We start from the raw sequence: 7,500 nt of genomic DNA, 5'->3' as shown, positions 1-7,500 counted from the left end.
AAGCTTGTTAATAGATAATGAACGTTTCGCCAATCAAAAACTAGCGAATATCCTAGTGAAGGAACCGCGCGATCCACTGCAAGGTATTCAGCTGAAACATTAAAAAGCCAGGAAAAAATACATGAAAAAAGACTTTGAAATTGAGGGAACTAAATAAGATTGTCCAAAGTGCTTTTGTAACCATTAACAGACTTAACGATCGCGTGTTCAACACTGGAAAGAAAATTCAACCGTGGAAACGGGACACCGCAGCAACTGTTGCTGGATTACCTCATTCGTACCTTCAGCCCGGAGAAAACGCTGTTACTCGGCGATACGAACCAGCGGCTATATCAAGACCTTTGGATCTCGTATGGAGTGTGATCCATCGAACGATACCATGGCGCAACATGGACCCCTCCTGAGATGCTGGATAACGGAAAAAATTGGTTGGACATCCCGCGAGATGCATCATTTACTGTGGTATCCACGAACAAATTGATGAGTAAGACTGAGATGAATATTGAAGACCAGCTCACCATAAACATGTCTTCAGACTTGAATAAAAAGCTTCAGCAAGGCAAAGCGTTGAGTGCTCACAACGTGTCACTTCGGTTGTCTAGTCAATGGTGTCTATTCTCTCGCGAGTTCAGAGCAAAGAGACTCAAGTCTTCACTCAATTATAAACAATCAATCATTAAACATGTAAAGTACAAGATTGAGCTCTGATACGAATTCAAATTATACCAACCCAGTTACATTTCAGACACTGTCTGAGTATCCAAGGGTGCTCACAGACTCTAGGGATTAGACATTTGAATTTGATGAATGTAGTTTACTTACACGCTTCTACGTTAGGAAGTTCGTGTTTGATGCGGTGACCTATATTCTGACTTGGTGAGTAGTATAGTATCTTTTTATTGACTGTGAATAGTAGTGCATGGGTGATACACACAGGATTGTCACACACTTTCTTCATAGCTTCAATCAATAGCGTGAAGCTCGAGTACTCATCTACTACTGTGGAGGTCTCGATCTGTATTATCAGCCAGGAGTTGACTGCGTCATACAGTAACCTTCAGACGAGGGATTGTTTCAGCGCTTTCTACTAGTAGGAGGGACACATGCACCCAAGACGTCTGTGGGGCTCTCGCAGAGGAGATGGGCGTCTTCTACTAGTCTAGACGGTACACTCTCATCTTCAAAGTCTAATGCGTCGGAGTTGCGGCCGTGGTATATATAGAACATGTGACTTCAGATCGTGCTGTGCAGGATTCTGAGATGAGGAGCGGATTCTGGCAGGTCACAAGGAGGGCGTAAAAGTTAGGAGTTGACTCAAACAACGATAGTTGTGAGGTCTACGGACTCGGTGTTATACTACAGGGGGTGGCTCATTAATAAGTATCTTCTCAAATAAGTAACGTTACATGCTTGTGTGACACAATGATAGAGATACTCTGTACGATCACTTTCGTCGGCAACGCCTCTTCTATAGCCACATACACAAATGCACACTAGCTAACACTGTGAGGTCCCACAACATCAACTACTCCCAGCGTGTCGATACAGCTAGGCGAACTAATCTAGATAATATCTGCACATATAGACCAAACAACCACTAAACGAGAAACTATCTGGACACATACTCTTTCTTTCTATTCTATAGATATATTTAGATTTGCTTTGATATTCCTAGACTCTCCCATCGAGGACACTTGTGTATCCTGAATCATAGGGTAGAGTTTATTAGATCGTGTGTTTTTTTACACAAGACCAATTAGTTATCGAGCATATCGTTTTGTTTCTTACGTGTGCTTCTTAATTGAGAGCGTTAACCAACTTATTACTGTTCAGTCGTGTGGTGTTCGGACTTTATATAATATTGATGATGAGTGGGGCAGGCGGTCTTATGAGACCACGGAGTTGCCAAGATAGGAAGAGTAAAGATGACAGAGCTTGCGAGAGATATGAAGTGTATAGTGTCTATTATAGGATTTTAGGCATGGAGTACTCGGTATACGAACTACACAGAAGGTTTTAATCAATATATATGGCTAAGTCTCTCCTCAGTCAATTAGGAGGGATAGTGAGATTTTTGTTTATTGAATATGTGTCGACGTTTGTATGCATCACTGAGCTGTGGATGGGATGCTTCCATCCTCACGGTGCAGTGAGTGGCTAAAGTGGAATTCTTTTGTAAATAGATGGGTGAAGATCGGAGCGCTTAAGTGAGTGAGCACGCGCGGGAGCTTGTTGGGGACATACGGGAGGGGTGTGCTGGTTGTGTGGGGGTGGTGATTTGTTTCTATCTCACAGGAGGAGTGACGGGAAGAGGGATAGGGAGCGGAGTAATGGGGAGGGTCTTATGGGGGGGTATGTGCAGGTAGTGCGATCTCAGGATGCGACTGTGTGGCAGTATGGGGCGGAGAGTCTGAGCGTCGGATGGGGTGATACGGCGTGGAAGTGTGGGTGGCACACACCACAACGCGATTGGGTGTGGAGTGTCGAGCAGGTGTTCGGAGGAGTGTGAGGTTAGCTCAACAAGAGGGAGTATCTGTTGCGCATAGCGGATAGTAATATAGTTATGTGTTAATGAATATTTTAATCCTGGTCTCATCTGCTGCTGCGCTAGTGCCCAAGGTAGTCCATGGTGCGTTCTTCTATTTCGCTATGTCTTGGACTTCTATGATTGAGATTTGTGTTAGTACATTAAGAACATAGCACACGGGGTTATAGTTTTAACTTTTCGTGAACAAGCCTCAAACGTGTTTCAGTTGTAAAAGATGAGTATACAGGACAGTTATTTTGCACACAGGCGTGACAAAATCGAGTTTTTTCACAAGTCTTCATAGTAACACATGTTTGTTTGTGTGATGATTCAGTCACTTCAGTTACTCTTCACGCGATACTTTGGAGGATGATTCGATCATCATTATGTAACAATCAGACTCACAGAGGGTTTTCTCTACTTTTCATTCACTCACACAGTCCAATCAGTAGAGAGTTGGGCTGACAACGGTATGACAGCCTGCGATTGCGCTGGCTATAGCTCCTCTTTATGTTACTATATCTTGGATCTTAGGGATTGGTCTTTCAGATGTCATGTCTTTGCGAGGGGGGGTCACTACTGTATAGAATTAACAGTAGTAGGTTACGACTAGTTGGGGAGAGGTGGAGACACAATGTCCAGACAGAACTGGGGAGGATGAATAGACCTAATGTTTACTCTGACAAAGATAAAAACTAAGACTTATGAATAGAGCACAAACACCTAAAAGCACTTTACTTCATAGAAAGGTTTTTTAGGTTCAAGGTGGGAGAGGTCTGTGACTGTGAGTTGATGAGGCGTATCCTAGGAGAGGTGTATTGTTATGTGTATATCTCTTATGTGCAGGTTTGCAGTCAGTCTGCAGATGGTCTCTGGGTGCTGCTATCTGCGTAGTCAGGTCTGTTTCTGGTCTAGATCACTGTGAGTTGTGAGAGGGTTCTCAATGTTAGTGTCGATAGAGTGAGGTGCTGTATGTTCACTGGAACTAGGATCATCTGTAGATTGTACTGATAGTTACTTTATTGGATGTTATGTCTCCGAGATGTTACACGTGAACAGCGCATTTGATGTATTAGAGACATTCGAGTTCAAGTTCATGGAATTTCATGAAACCTGGATAATACGAGTATGTTTAATCTGTAATGGAAATCTAGAGACGAGCTTTTTGAAATTGTGAGTGTGATCAGATAGGATGTACACAACATATTCGTCTGTGAGACAGACAATATGCGTAGCCTTTATTAGAAAAGAAAAAACAAGTGAACTGCTTATCGAGAAAGGTCAAAAAGAATACTATAGAGATGGCATTCCAAATCAAAGAAAGATATAGCGCTACTTGAAAAATATCAAGAAACGAGTGCGCGAGAGAGCGCTGCGCGATCTAAAAGATAGTTCGAGCGCGTCGAGAGAGCGAGAGAGCTTACACTGACGAGGTTTACAAGATAGGGCAGAGGAATTTAATAATGTTTTTCACGCAAAGAGTGAGATGCGGTAAATATGCCTACGAAAAAATCACCAAGCAAACCTGCAACACGTCCTGAATGTTCGAAAGAAAGCATTACCCCGTTTATTGCAGTTACACACAATAATTGCGTTTGATTAGACTTGAGGCCTGTATTGCAATACTATAATTTTAACGCACAAATGCATGAAGGAATCACACACTCCTATGGTTTTCAGATGGTATTCATGTACGCTCATAAGAAAAACACTTCCAGTAATTGTTTTTTAAACCCTCACCTTAAATCGAAAAAACATTTCCCCATGCCCCCAAACTTTTCCCCACTTATGGAAGCCCTCTATGTCTTCCCCCTCCCAAAAAGGGCGGTGACATCACGATATTAATAACTATCGTCCAATCTTGCTACCAAAATTTTCTAAAATATTAAAAAAAATTGTAGCCAATCGCCAAAAATCATTCTTGGAATCTAATAGACTCTTAGCAAAAAAGTCAGCAGGGTTTTTCGACAGAGCTTCAACGAGACCCGTTCTTTTTTAAAAATGGCTAAAAAATATACAATATAGGACAAAAGAAAAATATCACCCCCATTACTCTTAGACTTAAGCAAGGCCTTTGACAGGGTTAGTCATAAATATCCTCAAAAAAAAAATGCATGAGCTAAACAAGACCCTCGTTGTTTCGAGATATTGGTAAACAGATCTCGTCTGTAAGACTTCAAACTTTTGTGTCTTCATCAAGTAATGTCCCCTTTTGGTTTTTTCCTCAAGGTCCGGTACTAGCCCGATTTTTTTTTTTAAATTTACGTCAATGATCTATAAGTTGTTTGCCAAGTAGCTGTGTTAGTCATTGCAGACGACACGCGCTTTCCTGGACGAAATTTTGGGAAGCATATTAGAATAGTAGAAAAAAGCAGAGAATCTCTAATCGACTGCAAAATTTTCTTTCAGAGAATGGTTTTATTTTTAAAATGAAAAAAAACTCAGTGTATTTTTATCGCTCACGAATTATATTATAAAATTTGGGCAGAATGAATTGTTATAAATTTTAATGAATATTTTAAACCTTAAAAAAAAAAAAATTTTTTTTTTTCCCCCCGTTTACTTGTAAGAAATAGAAGTAAATTACAACTATGCCTTTTAAACAATAAAGATAAAAAGCAAATGGGGCAAGGGGCTTATTTCTCAATGGGAAAAAAAGATATTTTAAAAACCCCAAAACCGAATCATTATTGTAAAATCACTGTTCTTAGCATCATAAATTACTGTCAGGTTTGGGGGGCTACTTTTTAAACTCCCAAATTTGGAAAGAGCTCAGAAACTTAAATTTTTGCAGCCCAAAATCGCTTTGGGGGTTGAGAAATAGACAATTTTAAAACCCCAGGGTTTTAAAACAAATTTGGGAAGGAAAAATCGTTTTTTAATTTTTTTCTAAAGACTTAAAAATTGGGTTTTTAGGATTTTAAATAAAGAGTTTTCCCGAATGGCTTTTTTTACAGTTTACTATAATGAAATCAGAGGCAATCTACTTTGCAAAGCAATAACTGTTGTTGCTCGAACCAATACCCACAGCCGGAATGAAAATGTATCAGTGAAAAACCCCCCTAATTTGAACAATTCCATTCAGGGTTTAAAGGGTACAAGCTCCCCCTTTTGTTTTTAAAAAAAACAGCTGAAGAAATATCTGCTATCAAAGAGAAAAACTGTTCAGAAAAACGATTTCTCAAAAATTTGATATGACAACTAAAAATTGTTCTAATTTCTGTAAAAATGTTAAGGTTCGCACAATTAAAATACTTTATAAATACCAAGTGTTTTATTCGTTATTCTTTTTTTACATAAATTTTAAAAAACATAGAGAATGTTATCGTTAAAACTCTATTATTTTTCTGCCCTATGGAATATATGTATTTGAAGGGTTTTAATATGATTTTTGGGACTACAAATGAAATTTGTGCAATCCTTACATATACCCAAAGGGTAAAATGTGTACTTTTTTTTTATACATTATTTAAAAGTGCCATTTGTAATATATTTCCTTTAAGTTCTAATTTATACAATTCAACTGAAATGAAAAATTGTAATTTTTATATTTTTTTACTGTAAACTTTTATTTTATGTGAATACAAATGGTAAAGAATAACAATGTAAATTGGGAAATAAAATTTTATTTTACTCTCCTCCCCCTCCCCTCTTTCCTTCCCTTTCCCCCCCTCTCTCCTCTCTTCTCTCTCTCTCATCCTCCCCCTTCCTCTCTCTCTTTCTCCTCCTCTCCTCTCTCTCTCCTTCTTCTCTCTCTCTCTCTTCCTCCCTCCTCTCTCCTCACTCTCTCCTCTCTCTCCTCAACTTCCCTCCTTTCTCTCCCTTTTCTCCCTCTCTCTCTCTTCTTCCCTCTTTCTCTTCTCTTCTCTCTCTCCTTCTCCCCTTCTCTCCCCCTCCTCCCCTCTCCTCTCTTCCCCTTCTCCCACTTTTCTCCTCTTCTCTCTCTCTCTCTCTCTCTCTCTCTTTCTCTCCTCTTCTCTCTCTCTTCCTCTTCTCTCTCTCTTCTCTTTCTCTCTCTCTCTCTCTCCTTTCTCTCTCTTTTTCCCTCTCCTTTCTCTCTCTTTTCTCTCTCTCCTCTCTCCATCTCCTCCCCTTCTCTCTCTCTTTCTTCTTCCCTCTCTCTCCCTCTCCTCTCTCTCCTCTCCTCTCCTCTCCTTCTTTCTCTCCTCTACTCCCTCTCTCTCCGTCTCCTCCTCTCTCCCTCTCGTCTCCTCTCCTCCTCCTCCTTTTTTTTTTTTTTTTTTTTTTTTTTTTTTTTTTTTTTTTTTTTTTTTTTTTTTTTTTTTTTTTTTTTTTTTTTTTTTTTTTTTTTTTTTTTTTTTTTTTTTTTTTTTTTTTTTTTTTTTTTTTTTTTTCTTTTTTTTTTTTTTTTTTTTTTTTTTTTTTTTTTTTTTTTTTTTTTTTTTTTTTTTCTTTTTTTTTTTTTTTTTTTTTTTTTTTTTTTTTTTTTTTTTTTTTTTTTTTTTTTTTTTTTTTTTCTTTTTTTTTTTTTTTTTTTTTTTTTTTTTTTTTTTTTTTTTTTTTTTTTTTTTTTTTTTTTTTTTTTTTTTTTTTTTTTTTTTTTTTTTTTTTTTTTTTTTTTTTTTTTTTTTTGTTTTTCTTTTTCGCTTTTTTTTTTGGTTCTTTTTTTTCCCATTCGTTTTTTTTTTTTTTTTTTTTTTTTTTTTTTTTTTTTTTTTTTTTTTTTTTCTCTCTCCTCCTCATCACTCTCCTCTCTCTCTCATCCCTCTCTTCACTCTCTCTCCTCTCTCTCTCTCTCTTCTCCTCTCTATCTCTCTCTCTCTCTCTCTCCTCTCTCTCTCGCTCACGTCTCTCTCCATCTCTTCTTTCTCTCTCTCTCTCTCTCTCCCTCTACCCTCTCTCTCTCTCTCTCTCTCTCTCTCTTTCTGACCCTTCTCTCTCTCTCTCTCTCTCTCTCTCTCTCTCTCTCTCTCTCTCATCTCTCCTCTTCTCAACTCTTCTCGCTCTCTCTC

This window comes from Penaeus japonicus, unplaced genomic scaffold (assembly GCF_977035675.1).
Source record: "Penaeus japonicus unplaced genomic scaffold, GWHDUDI00000001_assembly GWHDUDI00000014, whole genome shotgun sequence".
In the NCBI taxonomy this organism is placed as follows: Eukaryota; Metazoa; Arthropoda; class Malacostraca; order Decapoda; family Penaeidae; genus Penaeus; species Penaeus japonicus.
The sequence above is the reverse complement of the archived record's forward strand: the minus strand, read 5'-3'. Positions refer to the sequence as shown.